At 40.4% G+C, this 19,204-nt stretch overlaps 1 protein-coding gene across 3 annotated transcripts in view; it reads left to right on the top strand.

Annotated features, from left to right (window-relative positions):
• Positions 1–1,877: 1,877 nt before the first annotated feature.
• Positions 1,878–19,204, top strand: part of klhl29 (kelch like family member 29) — a 215,309-nt gene continuing 197,982 nt past the window's right edge. For 2 of the 3 annotated variants that reach the window (XM_078275054.1, XM_078275052.1), the window contains exons 1-2: positions 1,878–2,168; positions 15,443–15,511. The gene's annotated coding sequence lies outside the window, so the exon portion shown is untranslated. Of the gene's footprint in view, positions 2,169–15,442; positions 15,517–19,204 lie in introns of all 3 variants that reach the window. The other variant, XM_078275053.1, reaches the window with a different exon arrangement.

The raw sequence follows: 19,204 nt of genomic DNA on the forward strand, positions 1-19,204 counted from the left end.
GCGGAATAGGCTTAATTTCTCATGTCACGTCCTGCAAAGGGTAAGCCATGACAGTGAGCCAGCATGCACAATACCAGGACCCTGAAAGTGAAGCAGCTAAATGGAATTTAGCCAATCATAAATTATTATTATTTACAGCTGTGCCAGTTACTGTATGTGTACACTTATTCTACTGTATCAGTATGCTGTAAGTTTAAGCACAGGTGTTTTCATTTGAGGCTGATTAGACCCCTGCCCAGATGAAAGATGGGTGGAGCTAAACAGGGGGAAAAAATGGGATCTCACCAAACACAACTTGTTCCACCCCAACAGGTGCTTGATAGAGATGTCAATCAAACAGTATGTACACTCCCACACAGTCCCTATAGGAGGACTAATCAAGCTAAATAAGTGAAAACACCTGTGTGGGTGTACCATCTGTGTATACAGTAGGGTCAGTAAAGGGGCATTACAAGAGTAAAACAACTGACTCTAATGGATTCCTGTGTCATGGTAACAATCCATCAGGTAAGCACAAATAGCTCTGTTAGGCAACAACAGGAAAGCTTTAGAAGGGGTTGTGGAGATATGGACAGTATTTAAAGGTCCTATGGGGTCGAAAAAACTGTGGATTAGACAGTTGCTTTGTTAATTCCTGAGTTAATTGCCCTGCAAGTGGCCTATCTAAGAGGCAGCCAAGATAAGAGCTATAGTCAAATTATCTAAATGTTTAAATAAAGGTGCTGAAACCAAAGCTGCTAAATGGAATCCAACCACCATTTGTTTTATTATTCACGCCTGAGCTTTTCCTTTTGTGACATGTCAAAATGTCTTCTGTGAAAAAGCCCTACTCTCTTCCTTCATATAACCCCTTCTTCTTGACCGCATCACATTTCTGATTGTGTTCATAGAAAAGTGGTTCGGAAAGCACAAAGGACATTTATTTTAGCTAATTTAGATCCAGCCAGAGAGAGCATTGTTGGTTTTTAGTCAGGGACTGGTTTACAGCCAGTGTGCAAAGTGAATGTAATTACCAGCCTTAACTACCAGGTAGGATGAGGTGCCGTGCTCTGGGTACTTCAGGACCAAGAATGAAAAACAACCAGTGTCGGTGGTCCTTTTAAGAGATTCTGACCTGTGAAAAGCTTCCTGTGATTTTTTTTCCCTTCTTTATTGCCTATGGGAATGGGTTTTGCTGCAAGTTGATATTACCATAGGTGTAATTTACAGGGGGGGTGACAGCCATCCCAGTAATCAAAACTGGCCAGTGCAACCCCTTCTTCCCCCAAAATCTGAAAATAATTTCTGGGCGGCCTAAAGCCTTTATACAATACTTTTTTTTTTTGCATAGAAAACTAAGCTATAAAATGATAATTATTGGCATGATTTTAATAAATCATGTTTTAATGTTAAACATACATGTGACAGTGAATCCTTAGGATGAACTGTATCTGTGGATGGCTACCTACCTTACCTATGGGCCACTAAGCCTATCATCAGTGGGGATTTATATTTGCTAATAATATGTTGGATTCATGTTAAGACATTTTAATTTTTGAAAAAAACTTTCAAAAATAATTTGAGGCCCCCCTGCATTGACTCTGAGGACCACCTAGGGGTCTCGTACCCCCTGTTGAAGATCCCTGCTCTAGAGAATCAAATAAATGTAGACCTGCATGAGCCTCTCTCAGTGGCCCCTGATGATGCCAGGAACCTCTTACAGTATGAGAACGACTTTATTGTCCTTAACTGATGCTGTGGTGGGAACACAGCTTTTGCAGTTACATGTAATTGCACATAGTGGCGGGTGGGGGGCGCTGTAGGGCTTGTGTGAACAAACCAAAGTGAAAGGGGAGGAGCAGTATCGGGAGAAAAGTGGCCACACGGTATGCCAGCCCCGTCCAAGCAGTCGCTTACATCTCAGATCCGCCGCCGCGCAGGGAGCACAGAGAGACGCGTCTGCCAAGTCCTGTCCACCCCACTTGGTGACGTGCTGAGCGGTACACACACAGACACAGACAGGCTACTTACCGACCAGCACACAGCCGCGACCGGTGCACAGTGTGGTTCCCTTTGCTGTAAAATGCAACAGCAGTCTTTGCGGGATAAAGACAGCATTCATACATAAGCAGCGTCGTAGCGAAACAAGGACAAACGCCGGGGGACAGGAGCAACGAGCGACCGGGGAGGTAAGCGCTCAGTCCGCGTAGGTGGAAGCAGTCCCCACGCTGACTTTATGTACGCTACATTTGGACGTGCTTTGTGCCAGGCAGGAGTTTAGACTGTACCAGGGCACTTGTCCTATCATGAATGAATGAGAGGAGGATCATCAGTTTCACTGCCACCCCTTAGCTGAGGACCATAGCCTACCAAATGGTGTGTGCGGCGCTCATGTTGTGCGCAAGCGCTCCTGCAAGAAATAAAAAACTAACTTCACGTCTCAGAGCTTGTGACAGAAACTAACATAGTGAAGTAATGGTCAGTTAGTAAAAAGGTCGGCAACCAAGGACAAACAGACGGTGACTGCCACAGATACATTTTCTAAAAAGCATAAAAAAACACCTTAACTTGACTTAAATCCTTTTAATATGGTTTGATACTCTAAATGTACGTCGAATCATTTAATAATGAGTAAACCATGTGCAAAATGAAGCAACTAGTTAACAAATATTGACTTATGTCAATGTGGCTCTACTTGTACGCAGCATATTTGAATTTATGCTTGCATGCTTTTCCAAATTAAACGATTCCATTAATATCACAAGTGCATAAAAGCATCTTATTGCATCCTAGGTGTGCTGCACTCTGCAGTGTGTCTGAGTGTATTTTTAAAGTCCTATTCTTAAATTTTACAGATGTGTATATATAACTTGTAGCCCGCAGCACTTTGCAAGACCCATCCTCCAGACAACAAAAGCATTACTCGTCATCACACAAGTCCCATCTGTTGTTACAGTGAAAGGCTGTGAAGTAGAGCACTAGTTGTAAAGGCCACTGTGCAATTTTCATGCACAAAGTTACTTATGAATTCATCCATTTAGAAATGCTGCCACTTTTCCATGACAAGCAAGTGTTTCATTTATTCCCTGGCAAATGAGAAGGCATTGATGAAAGAATGAGGTTGGTACTAATATATAACATTATCAAATGTAATCTGTAGTCCATATTTAGCATGATTCATTATGAGATCGCATGATTCATTATCAGATCTCATACCCAACAACACACTTGTCAGTCCTCCTGGCACTGATGCCTGTTTTTACGAGCCCCGGCATGAGCGTGTTGCTATATATAAATAGATGTACAGCCACCCGGCTTGACAGTATGTGTTCCTATTCCTTATTGATGTACGGTGTGGTTGTTTCATTAATGGGCCGAACATGTGGGGCAGGAGCAGGACACACTTCCCCACTGATGACATTTGAAAACCTAGCAGGCTATCGTGAATCAAGGCGGGTATTAAGAGCTTTAGTCCTAGTCCTCTCTGAACAGCCGGGGAGCTCTGCACTCGATGAGGTAAGACAATGCATTTGCCTCAGAGCTGGGGCCATTTAGCAGGGGTCTTCTTGCCTCATCTGTTAGGTATGATGGGAGAATTGTCTCTGCATATTTAGAATAACCACTCACTGTAGATGGAGGATTACAGCAGCAATATACAGAGGTGTGTGTTAAGCCACACAGCCTCATTGTCAGGCAGGCCTCACCTCTGTAAAAGCATTGTGGGTTTCTCCAGTTCGTCACAAGCTTCTTTGCAATAAACTCAATCAGGGATAATCCTTCTATATCAAATGTGATTTTTGGTTGGCCTGGGGAACTGCCTGGCCTGAGGAATTCATTTTGAAATTACCCCGAGGCATTTATCCCATTAGTAAAGGCCAAGTGAAAAATGACTCCTGTTGTTCTGGTCAGCAAATTACAATACTGTAGCTCAAGGCAGTTTAGTTAGTAGTAATTTTATATTCACATGGTTTTTCCAAGAAGGAGAGCTCTTTTGCAGGTTAAGGAGTTAATCATTTGAATGGTGTGTATTACTGCTGGAGAGGTGGAGAAATAGTGTACAGTATGTTCTTGTACTTGGAATGAAGTTGCGATCTGCTGCTTTTGCCTCTGGTGATGGACTGTAGTTTAAAGGAGTGCAGAGAACAGAAGCGGTGCCAAGCTCCCCAACTGCAGAAAGCCAGGTTCTTCTCTCAGTGTTTTCCATGTAACAGTCAGATAAACATAATGATGCCTTGGCTGGTGCAAGGCAGCGGCTTAGATGAGATGGAGCCATTTTCCCTGTCTCCTTTTTTTTTTTTTTTAAGAATGCACATACAATGCTTCAGTTTATCTGCACCTGCTCTCCAAAGGAAAATATTAACGTGTGAATGTAGCCGGCAATAACGCTGATTCTGGTGGAGCAGTAGGAATTCGAAGCCAATCTGGACCGACCCGCCCCCATCAAAAGGAAGAGCAAGAGCAAGAGTGTGTGTGTGTGTGCCTTTGTTAGACAATGAACTCCATTCTCCAAGTCTAAAAATTGTGTCTTTTTGATAATTACATTCTAAAGACATGCTCTAGATTTAACCACATTTTCAGTAATTCAATTTCATCCATAGGCTACCTTGAGTCAATGTGCGCATTTACTCTGCATATAGTTTACCTTTTTAATAAAACTGCAGCGGTCAACGGCCATTCAAAAATTCAGCGTTGAGCAAAAAGCAGAAAAGTACGAGGTCTTTTGCTCATCTTTGTTGCCCATCGCTCGTCTGGCTAAAATCTTTGTTGGGAGGAGGAGCGATAATGATCATACATACATGGTTACAAAGAACAGCTTCCAAAGGCTAGGAGCTCATTCTCTATTTCTAAGAGTGTAAGTGTGTGTGGACACTGTTCTTTGTATTTTTGGTTAGAACATTTTTAATGGATTGAAGAGAAAATTTCTGTAGTCATTTGCACCACTTTAAAATGTCTGCAGTTGAAAAGCTGTAGTGCTGTGAGCAGGTTTGGCATTTGACATTGGGGAAATATTTTTAGTATTAAAATGATCCAGGTTTTAACACACGTTTCATGCAGGTTACCCACACGGCCTGCCTGCATCTTTTACTTAATTGGGGTAACTTGTTTGTGTTGCTTTTTGGAAGTTTTCTACATTTTCTCAGACATCGGCAGAAGAGAGTTCTTTTGTTTGTGATTTTCAGATGGCGGTTAATCCATGAGAATACTGTAAGAGCCTTGAACCTGGAGTGTATGATGTTGTTGCACTGAACCTAGCACATTGATATGAAGCTAATTATAAACACAGCTAAAACTAAATGCAAAGTAGGGTTGGAGTAGGGCTGGGTGATATGATGATGAATATCATCAAACCAATATAAAATGTCTATCGTATATTTTTTTTTTCTATATCGTTTCTATTGCAATGTTGATTAACAAGCAGCAAACTGCGTTATGCAACATTTACGTCATTTGGACCACACTTTATGTTCTGATCCTTGCACATTATGTTTATTTTGCACCAAAGTTCTTAATGAAATGAGAAAATACTCCATTACGTTTCATTTGTCAATGATTTGACTCAGACAGGACAGGGGTATAGAAAAACAGGCTTTACTATGTGGTTATTTCATATATACTATTTATTTATTGAATTACCAGAAAACATGCTATCTCGTTTATTTATATATATATAAAATAATAATCGTTATCGTGATATATAATAATCGTTATTGAGATATGAAATTAGCTATATAAGGATAGAAGATTTTGCTATATTGCCCAGGCCTAAAGCACCAGCAGCATATTTCATAATTGTTGGTGAAATAAAAATAACAAGTAACCTAATAGTAGCAAGAACAGCCACATTGTTTTATACTACAAGTTCAGTGTTGGGGAGTAACGGAATACATGTACCGGCGTTATGTATTCAGAATACAAATTATGAGTAACTGTATTCCGTTACAGTTACAATTTAAATAGTTGGTATTTAGAATACATTTCCATTGTTGAAATCAATGGATTACATGACTATACTTCCCAGAAGCCCCAATATGAAAACGAAAAAATTAGCTATTTGCGTGATCACTGATAGATACTGATTACTCAGATTGACTAACGTAACGGAATACGTTACAAATTACATTTTTGGGCGTGTATTCTGTACTCAGTAACGGAATACGTTTTGAAAGTATCCTTCCCAACACTGACTACAAGTGTGGTTTTAACCAAACCATAAAAACTATGTTATGGTTGCATTCGATAAGAAAACTGATACCTCTCTTATATTTGTATAAACCTAAAGCTACCGCCAGCATGCGCCTACCTTAGCTTAGTCCGGCACGTAACCAACTTTTTACACTTTGGCGTTTACACAGCTTAAACAACCTAGATATATTGTGATAATTGGTAAGCTTTAGAGGCAACTGGTAGATGGATTTTTGTTACCTTTTGGACAGAGCCAGGCAAGCTGTTTCAACCTGTTATCAGCTGTTTTATTTGAGGTTGAGTTTATTTAATTCATGCTCACAGTTAACCAACTGAATAAAAAGCAGAATTTACAGTCAGTCAGTTTAAAACACAGAAAGTCTGGCCCTGTATGTATGTTTTTTTATATATATATATATATATATATATATATATATATATAAAAAAGATTTTTTTTTATATATAAAAATTTTAAAAGAAAATTACTAAATGTACATAAGTGCATGTATATGTTATGCTCACATCAGTGCTGTTGTGGTAAGCTACGCTAAGCTAACCGGCTGCTGGCAGTAGCTTAATATTTACCGTACTGACTTGAGTGTTATCAATCTTCTTATCTAACCGGCAAGAAAGTGAAATCTCAAGCTATTCCTTTCAATGCTAAAGATAGTTGAAATTTTGTGATGCTATATGGTTCTTACCACGGAGCCCAAATTAATGTTTTCCAGTATAACTCAGTTCTTAGACACAGTGTAACCAACAGGGGTCTTGGTTGGGTCTCTGCACCCCTTAATGTCACTTTATCTTATTCTCAACATATACTTGTTCTTTACGCGTGCTTGTTTTTGATCCACTTGAAACTGTTTTTCCCCCAGTAGGCATTGCATTAATGGAGCCTATCATAGCTAAATTGCTACAGCCACATAAGTGGTGCACACAGGTATCTGGGTGCAGCATGCTTATCAAGGCCGTAGCATCTTTTTAATTTTCATTCCTTTTCAAGCAGTCATGCTGAAGTGGCAAAAGCGGCAGTTCAATGACAGCAGGACCAAACTTAGATTATCTTTTACCTGTTGGAGACAACAGCCCCATCCAAGCTTTACCCGCGGCCCGCAGCCAGTTAATTCTCTGAAGTGGCACCAAAGCAAGCTCAGTTTAACTCTAAAGATCCAGTCTGTCATTGATCATGGTGGGATGTCCTGGCCATGTTTATAAGTGTATCAAAGGTAACAGGCAGGTTAGCAAAAGAGGCGAGAGAATGCTTCTGTCTTGAGTTGGTTGACTGCGTGCAGCTTTGATATCTTGATGATGAAGGAGTTTTCAGTGAAAGGAGGAGGATAGGATATTATTTTCGTCTAAGACAATGCATATTAAGTCCCCCTTTTTTTTCTTTCAATCAGGTGCTTTGAAAGAAATGTAAATAACTTGTGACTTTAAGGTTTGGAGTTTCTATTAATACTCATTTCTAATTTTATATATCTAGCCAAGTTATATAGTGAGATTTTGAGAAACATTGCTACTCTGTGGAAAACCTGGACTTTTACAGTCCACGCTGAAAGGTGTGACACCTTTTTTGTAAGGTCAATTAAGATGAGTTTGTTCTGTGGCCAAAGATTTTTGTGTGAATTTTTCATCTTTACCAACAGTGCAGAACCAGCCTTCGGCTAATCCTTCTACAGCCTTAATGCTTTCTTGTTGCGTTTCGTTGGCAGTGATATCTGCTGAATATTTAGAATCAGAGGTTATTACAAAGCATAATATACTTGCTAATAGTATGGGGCAAAAGGCCACGAGCGATCGCTGTGCTTCCCAAGCTCTTTAGAGATCAGTGAACTAGGAAAGGCCGTCTCTTCAGCTGCCCTCTTGAACACAGTCACTGAAGGGCTAGTGATACTGGTATCCGATTTCTAAAAAGCCTGCAGTTTTCCTGTACAGAGACCCAAATGGTCTCAGAATGCACTAAGCTGTGGACCTCCTACACCCATGGAGAGTTGTGTCAGTAGCTTCCTTTCAAATGTTAGTTTGTGCACTTTAAAATAAGGTTTTAATTCTTCAATAACATTTGATTGGAGATGGTTAATTATTTTTAATAGCTTTTAGCGTGTCTAGATTGAATTGTATATTATTTGAGCATTTGGGTTATTTTGTACATTCATTAGATGCATTTTAATATAAGATAATATAATTTACAGCACATTTAGATGTATGCTATTAGTAAAGAGTAGAGTGTTAGCAGATTCAGTTTTACTTTATCAATCTGTTTTGCTTAAAAAAAGCCTATTCCCACTAAATAAAAGAAACTGGCCAGCGATAACAGCCTTTAAGTGCGTACTCTTTTGTGGATCCATCTATGTTCAGCACTTTACTGTGCACATACATGCCACATTTGTTGAGAGTTGTGCATTAGCCCATGTCATAGTGTTATTGTGGCCTTAATATTTTCTATGTAGTCAATCAGCTGTGCTTTCCAGAGAGAAGAGCCAAGTTATGCTGCCCGACAAAATGCTGGGACTCATTAGGCCCAGAGCGAGCAAGCTGACACCAAGAGCCAGGGCCAAGGGCCATACTTACCAGATAAGGACCCAATTCCAAATTTACCCATAGCTTTAACCCAATGTCATTTAATGCGATGTTTGGAAATATTTGGTTTCCTGGGATAAAAAAACCCAGTTAGCCCTTCTAAGAAGAGCAATTTACCATAATTGTAATACCCACACAAACGGTTTGAATTCACTTGACATGTTTGGGGACAGGGGGCAAGAATTTGGTTTGGACTCGGGGACTGTGAGGCTTCATCTCAGGGCCCCTGCAGTCTGTGAGGCTGCTGTGTGGTGAGTGGCTCCATGGGGGGCAGGTTAAGCCTGTTAGCCCCATATGATGACACTGCAGGTTTGCTCCATGGCTGGGGGAGAGATGGGAAGGAGGCGGACATGGAACATCGTTTCTGTCTTGTAGCTCATCACCACCGCCACAACTGCTGCCGTGTTTTTGTTGTTTATGCAGGCTCCCATTAAGCCTGGCTACAGGAGTATTCTGCTCTGCGGCTATCTTACAGCCACAGCTCCCCTGGCATCTCTTTTATGAACCTTAGTCATTTTAATAAGGTGTATTTTACTATCTTATCTATACTTTGGAAAAAACATCATCTATAATAAAATATTAAATCTATTCTAGGTATGTCTGGGCTGTTAAAAAAACATTCAGAAAATACCAGACATTATTTGAGAGTGCATTGCCCCTTTTGAAGGACATGGATGTATTATGTAATAATTTATTTGAAATTGAATAATTGAATCTGCCTTGAGGAGAAGCGGAGTTTTAAAGAGAGGCCTGCTGGAACAGGTTTTGAGGTAGAATGTCAGACTTGAACCAGCCCTGTCCGCTTGAGGCAAAGCAGACTTGAAATTACTTCAAGAGGAAAACAAATTCATCGGTCACTGAAGTCACTTGAACTCATTTCCCCCCCACCTTTCTTCTCAGAACCATGGGAAATTACAATAAAACTATCTAAGCTTTGCTACTGTCATTTGAGTGGTGCCACTACATAACAGCGGTATATAGTTTATGTGCTGCAGTAATTCCACTGTGGGGTGTTTTCCCCTTGATTTTGCCATGTATCTTGGTATTTGCAAGAAAATAAAGCATATTAAATATTTGATATCAAGCAGGCTTTCACAGTAATCTTCTGCAATCATTACACTCACCTAAAGGATTATTAGGAACACCATACTAATACCGTGTTTGGCCCCCTTTCACCTTCAGAGCTGCCTTAATTCTTTGTGGCATTGATTCAACAAGGTGCTGGAAGCATTTTTTTGAAATGTTGGCCCATATTGATAGGATAGCATCCCCCACACCATTACACCACCACCACCACCACCACCAGCCTGCCCAGTGGTAACAAGGCATGACGGCTCCATGTTCTCATTCTGTTTACGCCAAATTCTGACTCTACCATCGGAATGTCTCAACAGAAATCGAGACTCATCAGACCAGGCAACATTTTTCCAGTCTTCAACTGTCCAATTTTGTTGAGCTTGTGCAAATTGTAGCCTTATTTTCCTATTTTTAGTGGAGATGAGTGGCACCCGGTGGGGTCTTCTGCTGGTGTAGCCCATTTCACCTCTACAATGCATTTTGTTTCCGAAGGATCCGCTCGTTCTGCAACTGTAAAACTCTAAATCAGTTATCTCCAGTAAGGAACGGATATGTAAATAGTTCACATTTAATGGAAGTATACATAACGGCGACTTACAGCCATGTCTGATTTGCATACTCCCAACAGTGCTCGTTGAAAGGTGGCTTTAGAGTTAAGAGGATACATAAATCATGTGTTCGCAGGAGGTGTGATGTGCATCTGTGTTAGCATCCTATTTACAACCTGTTTGCCTTTAGCCTGGATGCAGGCTTCCAAGGACTAGAACATCTTCTAAAATATTGGCCCCATCCCAGCCACCTAATGCTGTGATACATGTACTCCAGCGTTGATTAATTTGTGTTGGCAGTTTCCCTGTTTAAATACCTGCAGCACAATTACCGGGGTCATTAATTGTATTAAATAACGATAGCATGACATCTAGGGACAAATAATAATGAAGGCAGGCTGTTTTGTATTTGCAGACTGTTTTCGATATCCGCTCTTGCTGTCTGTCAGGGGTCCAGCTGTTGCCATTGATACGCAATGAATGATAAAAAATAGTTTGTTGTCACATTCACTTAAACTGGATGTCAATGGGTCACCAAAATATCAAAATAGGACTATCGGTGTTACTGAATAGGGGTAAAAAAAAAATACAAAGTCACGGGGACGTTGCTCATACTGCTGCCTCTACTTAAACCTAGTTACTTAACCTCTCTTTATATCCTTACAGTTCATTGGAGTGGACTTAAAAGTCCGGCGATTGCCGCTCAAATCTGCAGCCAAGGAAACGAAGAGTGAAAAATCCAAGAGAAGTAAACTATACTGGCACAGACATGAAGGGCAACATTCCTCAGTCTCTGTGTGCAGCTCTTATATTTTGTGCGTCACAGTTTGGCTGTTTCTTGTATTCAAAGACAGACAGACATTTGGCCGTGATAAAATGGGCCGTAACATTAATAATAAGACGGCGGCTAAAGGTGGCATTGTAAAGATATCTTTCATCATTGCTCCTTGCCTGTAGTCCCGTGTAATTTTGTAGCTTTCCCGAGCAGACATTTCTGTTTCTCAGCATTTGCAAGATAGGCCTCTCCATTCCCTTTGATTTTTATAAGAGAAATCTTTAAACTGTAGTTACGCCAGCCAGTGGTGATTTGGCGGTCTGGCTGACACAAAGCTGCTCAGAATTTGCAATTAGAAGTAGACCCTTGCTTTGTTTTCATGGTCATATAATAAATTTTTTAAGACAATACCTTCACCCTGAAATGATTAGTGCTCTTAAAAAACGGCTCCAGCAGCCTTTTGAGAACGAAGGCAATGTGAGAGCAGCCAAGTTTGATTATTAATGTCGGGTCTCTATCTCTCAGGCCCTAATTGGTCTCTGCTGAGCATTCTGATTAAGAAATGCCATTAAAATTGATGTATTATGCTTCCAAGTGTTTTTCACAGTTAGATAGCGCCTTCAATCAATCGATAATTACAAAGATGATTTATTGCTCAGTGTTCAATTTGACAAGTTTACAATAATTGCTATAGAACAACTTTTCTCTGTACGTACTGCAATTAAGAGAGCGGCTCCTTGCACGAAATAAATTGAAACAGTTTTCTTTGATAAAGTGTTAATGCCTGTTAGAGAAGCCAAACAAATTATTTAACAACATTTCATCGTTCCACATTTATCCATACCCTGAAAAAAGATTAATCTTTTCAATTTTAGGCGTTATTCGTCACTTATTATGGAGTATTTATCCATTACTTATCAGTTACTGCGCAGCTTCTCATTTTAAATATCATTCAGTGGTGACTTTTCACACTCTATCTTAGAGCTGGGCAATATATCGATATTATATCGATATCGTGATATGAGACTAGATATCGTGATATGAGACTAGATATCGTCTTAGATTTTGGATATCATAATATCGTAATATGACATAAGGATTGTCTTTTCCTGGTTTTAAAGGCTGCATTACAGTAAAATGATGTCATTTTCTGAACTTACCAGACTGTTGTAACTGTTCTATTGTTTGCCTTTACCCACTTAGTCATTATATCCACATTACTGATGATTATTTATCAAAAATCTCATTGTGTAAATATTTTGTGAAAGCACCATTAGTCAACACTCCAATATTGTTGCGGTATCGATATTGAGGTATTTGGTCTAAAATATCGTGATATTTGATTTTCTCCATATCGCCCAGCCCTATTCTATCTGCTCATTTCCCACTACGGATATGCAAGTAGTCAATTAGAGGAAGAAGAGACAAAATATAAATCTATAGGGAGAAGTCAATGACGTAGTTAATGATTTTACTTTGTGTGGAGTTAATGAAAAACATCTCTAATGTCATGGCAAAGTAAACATTTTTCCTATGGGTTTCAACTCATTTTCTATTAAAAAACGAGATAAATTTCAGGTTTCTTTTGTGTACACCACAGCTCCAAACAGTGTTCTAGCTCAATATAATACAATATTTGAATTTCTTTTACATTAAGCCCACGCTCTATTGTGCATTTACATAGAGTACTATGTCATTGCAAGTTGTATTATGAGTGTTTTTGTAGTGTTAATTATGATCATACTTTGTCATATGATAAAGAGAGGTAGCAGCAGAACTGAAAACCGAAACTAAAATGTATTTAGGGGGTAATATTCATTACAACTTCTTAAAATATTTCCATGCACAGTTGGACACTAACTTTTAATGAGAGTTCACTTAGTATTATTTTGGCAGCGGTACATAAACAACCATATGTCAAAACTTTTGTTTTTAGACTCCCTCTCCGTGCAGCAGCAGCAGCCGCTTTTTTAGCTCCATAAACTGATGGTGGAAAGAATTGGTTTTATATCAGCGAGCTACTGTCTTTTATCATCCTCTCGAGGAAGATTTGGCAAGCTAGCTGTTTCCATTCTTGCACAATCATCACAATGGAAATCAGACTTCTTTTTTTTTTATATGAAGAAACATGCCTTTCCTCCCACCGTTTTTCATCTTAAAAGGAAAAATGCAGTCAAAATCATGTTCTTCAGACTATGAAGTCTGACGTGATGTGTGTGACTTGGAAGTGGAGTCAGCAAAACATGATGAATGAGCGTTGAATAACATTTCACTTTTTTGTAAAGGTTTCCCAGAGTGCTTTGCCTCGAGCCATATGGTGCGACTCTGCAGCCCATGCTGAGAACTGTCTATCATCAGTGCATTATTTAGAATTTTTTGAGAGCAGATACTTCAATTGTGTTTTTTGAAATTATTTTTGCCGGCATATTTTAAGGTAGGAGCAAATACATTTACTTTATTTACTTTAAGTTTAAAGTTAGTCCCTTGCTCAAATACTTTTATCCAGTTATACATTGGAGTTTAAAAGAAAGAGAGGGGGAAAAAAAATCCACCCTTGGATTATCTCAGATTGCTGCATTTCATCAAATTGTGACAACTGATGAGTTTTTTTTTTTTGTTTTTTTTTATTCTAAAGAAGTGACTCTAATTGACATTTTTGTTCCTCCTGAAGCTGCCTCATCTACTTCTAATTCAATTAAATTTTCAATTCAATTGTATTTATAGTATCAAATCATAACGAGTTATGTCAAGACACTTTACAGACAGAGTAGGTCTAGACCACACTCTATAATTTGCAAAGACCCAACAATTCCAGTAATTCCTCCAATACCAAGCGTTTAGTGTGACAGTGGCGAGGAGAAACTCCCTTTTAGGGAGAAACCTCGGACAGACCCAGGCTCTCGGTAGGCGGTGTCTGACGGTGCCGGTTGGGGGTGTGATGAACGGTGGCAATAATAGTCACAATAAAGATAATGCAACAGTGAGTAGAAATAGTAGTCGTAGTAGTTCACGGCATAGGAGGGCACTGCAGGGCGTTACAGGCTGTAGCATGGCACAGCAGAGCATAGCTGTAGGGCACTGCAGGGCGTTGTAAGAAGTTGCCTACATTTCCCAGAATTACTTTTGAGCACCCCTGGAGAGAGCGAACATGCACATGTTTGGGAATTTCAGTTGTAGGCTTTAAGTCTAGGTCGAGAGAAAAGGCAGTAATCCTAGCGAAGGCAGAGCGGGAGGATCCACAGCCTTTAAAGTTCAACATGGCTGAATTGCATTCTGGTTTATGGAGTCTGCTCTCGAGAGGAAAGTTGTATCCTTCCCTGAGCTATGATGGATTTCTGTTTGTATGATTGTTAGGTCTAGCAAGAAAGCCCCTTGTTCTTTGATTGTGAGGCAACTTTACCAAAACGTGATTTTTTTTTTTTCCTCCAGTGGTCATTATCTGCAGTGGAAATGCCATGTAAATGAGAAAAATACATCATCACACCATCAAAATGACTAAAGATTCTGTGCTTTTGTTTGCCACATTGATCTGCTGTATGTGTTTCATTCCCTGTGATAAAGTCATAATTTAAAGTCCTAAAGGATGGAGGTCTACCAGGATTCTTTTTCACTTGTTTTTTCTTTTTTACAAAAAAAGCTCTTTTACACTGATTCCGAACAAGACTCTTTCATACTTAAACAGACACACACAAAGAGCGAGATGTGGTGACTTCCAAAGGCTGCCACCGCAGAGGAGTCAGATGATCGCTGTTTTTTTTTTTTTTTTACGAACACCAGTGCTGTTGTTGGGTTCGACAAAGAGGGCCTTTGAAGTGTCATCTCCCATGCGGACCCTCTCCTTTGTCGTCATCTTAAAAAGAGCAGAGCCTTCCGTTTTGCATGTACAGCAATTGTAGTATTTTTTTTTTTTCATTTTCACTCAGGGATTCATTTGTTACCAATTCCTGGGGCCTTGAGTTTGACCTTTTCCGCTGCCGAATTATCCGACGTTAACCTCTGATGTGCTCTCGGGACAGTTGAAGAGGTATTGATAGGTTCTGCACTGTGGTGTATGTCCCTGTGGAGTCATCTTTCTGTTCTCCAGACCAAAGATTACACTAATAAATCTCTTGATGCAGATTGTTCCACACGTGAATGGGTTGTTCTTTTGAGTGAAGGGATGCCAGATTTTTTCTTTCTTCCTAATTCATTAACAGATGGCGAGCACAAGAATATTAGGGCCAGCTTTATAGACGTTTTTCTTTTCATTTGTGTTTTTAAATCCTCACCATATTCACCATTTTGTTATTGTTTTCTGCAGGTGTAGACGGCAATACTCAAAAGATCTAATTTGCCTGTGATGAGCATCCCCATCCACCAGAGACCAAAGGTACGGTAAGATATGAAAAGCTCATTATCTTATGTCCCAGTAGGCATTTTATTATGCCACAGGCAAACCACACATTGTTATACAAAATCAAAATAAATTTTCCCATAGAAACTATTTTGGACAAATCATTTTTTTGTTATTATGTTTATCAAAAGAATAAGAAACTGTACTCTAGTATAACCTGACAAATTCCACTTTTTCAATCTTAACGTGCAGCTCTTGATCCTTTTAATATAGCTTATTTGTGCTTATTAAGTGTACGTGTTCTGTGGTGTTGGCCTGGTTTAGTGGGGGGTTGATCGTCTGGAATTATTTGATATATGGCGTCATTAATTCTGCTTGACTTCCCTGCCGTGTCCAGAAAATTAGCTATGTCTGTCTTTGTTTCTTCTCCCGCAAAGACCTCGCAATTCTGTCAGCATGCGAAACCAAACCGGTCTCCAAGCAATTATGAGGTTAGAGTCTGATCTCGGGTCATTGAGAGATAGGATTACTCCTGGACCACAGGACCCCAGGAATGTACAGACCCCTCTCGTGGTCTGCTCACCGCTGATGAAATAGAATTGAATTAATGGGGTTGCCCACTGTGAGGACTGATTAGAACGACATACTGCCTTTGATCCATGAGCAGGGTGACCAGGCGCGGGTACATAGGGGGGGGGGGTTGGGTTTGTGTATGTGTGTGCGCCTGTCCTGGGTCAGTGCATCACTGACGAGCAGGACTCATTATGTGTGCTCTTTGCTGGGGTTCAACCCTCACTGGGGGGGCTTCAGGTGTAAAACCATTGTGTGCTGTTTGGTTTGTGTGTGTACCGTGGCCTATGTGGTCCAAATCTGTGGTGGTCCATGCTGTGCCCAGCTCTCACCGTTTGGCAAATTAACTGTAGTGCTGCATACATTCTGAAAGTCTCACCTGCGGTCACACCTGCAGCAGCTTGTGTTGTATAGTCTGAACCATAGCAGTTACATTTTGTGTGATGCTGTAGTCCGTCATGTGTTGAAGTGAAATAATAAAACTCATAAACCCCAAATAGGTTCTTTACCGCTGGTATTTACCACTTTGTTGGTTCAAGTGCAAATTCTTGTGGTAAAATGACAAGTTTATGAAGTGTACGAGTTGATGAGGAGCACTTGAGCATAACAACAGGCTTTTGCGCACCTCCACTATTAAAGTGCCCATATTATGAAAAAAATCACTTTTTCTGGGATTTGGGGTGTTATTTTGTGTCTCTGGTGCTTCCACACGCATACGAACTTAGAAAAAAAACATCCATGCTGTTTTGAGTGAGATGCTGGTTTCTGAATGTGTCCTGCCTTCAGTCTCCGGGTGAGTTGGTCAAAATCTGCACGGCTTTCTACGTCACTAGCCGAAACGAGCCGGCTAACCGCAACCGTTAGCATGCTAGCGCTAGCATGCTCCCTCGTTCTCGATGGCAAAGCACTGCTACAACACACACAAGTTCACCATAATCTGCAAAATAACTACTTACATGTGCACCCTCGTTTAGAAGAAGTCTCCCGGCTAATCCTGCCTTGTAACTGACCGAAGTTGGAGAAACAGCCTTTCTTTTACTGTCTATGGAGCTAGCTGACATGATCTATGATCTGAGCTACTGCGCATGTGCGAGTGCAAACAAAGATAGTACAGAAGAAAAGATGTCTCACTCTGTAGCTAAAACAGAGAGCTGAACACAAGGTGAAAAGAGGAGCTGCAGCAGTGAGAGAGAGCTGTGCAGTACAACAAAAATATGGTGTTTTTTGAAAATGAAACCATGTAAACCTATTCTGGTACAACCTCAAAATAGAATTATGAACCTGAAAATAAGCATAATATGGGAGCTTTAAGGCACCAGCATACTCCAAGAACAAGTGCTTGTCAGATGGTCAAACATCTTTTGTCCGTCAGATTTGGTGACGCTGCATCCAACAACTTCTGTAACTTTTCAAACCGACAACCCAACATTAGCACGCACATCCCATCAGCGATTGGCCAGGTGTATGGGGCAAGTTTTGAACCTCTCTCATGCTCTCCTTTTTTTCATTCTTTACACATCTAATTATGTCACTTTTTGTGTGCACCCAAGCGCAACTCTGTGCTTTCCTTTAAAGACTTTCTTAAAGTCGCTATCCCCATATTTAAGTGATTACCGCATGTTGTTGCTTTCTATTACCAAAAGCTTTTCACCCTGACTTTAAATGTGGCTGTCCGGAACGGCCATAATCCCTTTTTTGTCTTTTGACAACACTTTGTACAAACTAGTTCTTTGAGCATACCCCGACACGTAGCCCGCAAGTTGTGAGTATCCACAAACTAATCCCACTTTAACAGTAATGCAACAAAAAAATCCACACAAAAAGTTTGTAATTCAAATGTATTATGACATAAAATTACAGGTTTGAAGTTATTATCTTGAAATGCTGCTCTGTATTATAATCAATCCATTATGGAGAGTTTCAGCTGATTTATAACAACGTGACCACACCATGTAATGGCTCAGATTCTGTTTGCACGTCTTGCAGTGGATATCACAAGAAAGGTGTTTAAACTTTTAAGGTCCACTATTTGAAGCTCTGCATTCAATCCATCTACCCGCTAATGTAAAATGTCTGTGGGAATATCTTATGGCCAGTGGTTACCACCGCCGGCTATAAGGTGTCTCCATCAGTCTCCGTAGACCCATAAAGCTTAGAGTGGTTTGGGGGTTTTCCATTAGTTGGTTTGACTGTTCTTACTCCAAACATACTGCACCACATTTAACTTGGAATACGACACAGACTTGCATTTTCACGCAGCCGTGGTGTGGTTATTTGTTGCAGAGCCAGGTTTTGAATGCTTTTGTTCTCATTTTAACTAATAGAGTGATCCAGATTTTATTCAAACCACTTCAGACATTCTTGGTGTGAATGTGCCCTGAATCGACACAGCAGAGTGTGAGAACAAGAAGAAAGAATAAGAAAAAAAGAAGACAAAATTCAAATGATCCAAAATACCCCACTGCCTGCCAAGCCTCCCTTCCGATTTTAAGCTGGAATACGACCCAATCAATTATTTTTTTTACGGCACATACCTTGGAAAAGTAATGGTCATCATCCCCCTTGTTTGCCCAGCAGTGTGCTGTTTACGTTGGGCCCCCAGAAGGAGCTGTCTGCCAGAATCATTCTCAAGGCCACCTCGAGTAATGATAGATGACAAGCTTCTGCGAGGAGGAAAAGAGGTCTCCTGGTAGCACGCAGAGCCACTCAGACAGAGGTGCCATCAGCTGGCAGCCTACCTGCTGCACTAGTTGTGGAGGAGGGTTGGGGGGCGGGGGGGATAAAAGACCAGAGGGGACTCTGGCTGCAGCACCTAATGAGAGAGAAAGCTACTTCCTTTGAGGAGTGCAGTAAATGATAGCGAGATGTGTCCAGCAACTCCTTCTTGTCAGTGAATACTAATATAACCGAGTGGACACCTTTTTTGTAGCCGAAGAAGAAGTTCCAGTTTTGTGCTGGTCTGCGGTACTGACTTTGACTTTGGACTGAGCCTTTTTATGACTTTATTGTTAATTGTATGTGTACTTTGCAGATCTCACATTTCTATCTGCAGCCATTTTGTAAAGCACCTGTTTGGGAGCGCTCTCTGGAACAGTGGGTGCAGTGGCAGCAGGGCATGCCATATCATATGCCATACCAACCAAGACAAAATGGGTGGGG

This window comes from Sander vitreus, chromosome 18 (genome assembly GCF_031162955.1).
Source record: "Sander vitreus isolate 19-12246 chromosome 18, sanVit1, whole genome shotgun sequence".
In the NCBI taxonomy this organism is placed as follows: domain Eukaryota; kingdom Metazoa; phylum Chordata; class Actinopteri; order Perciformes; family Percidae; genus Sander; species Sander vitreus.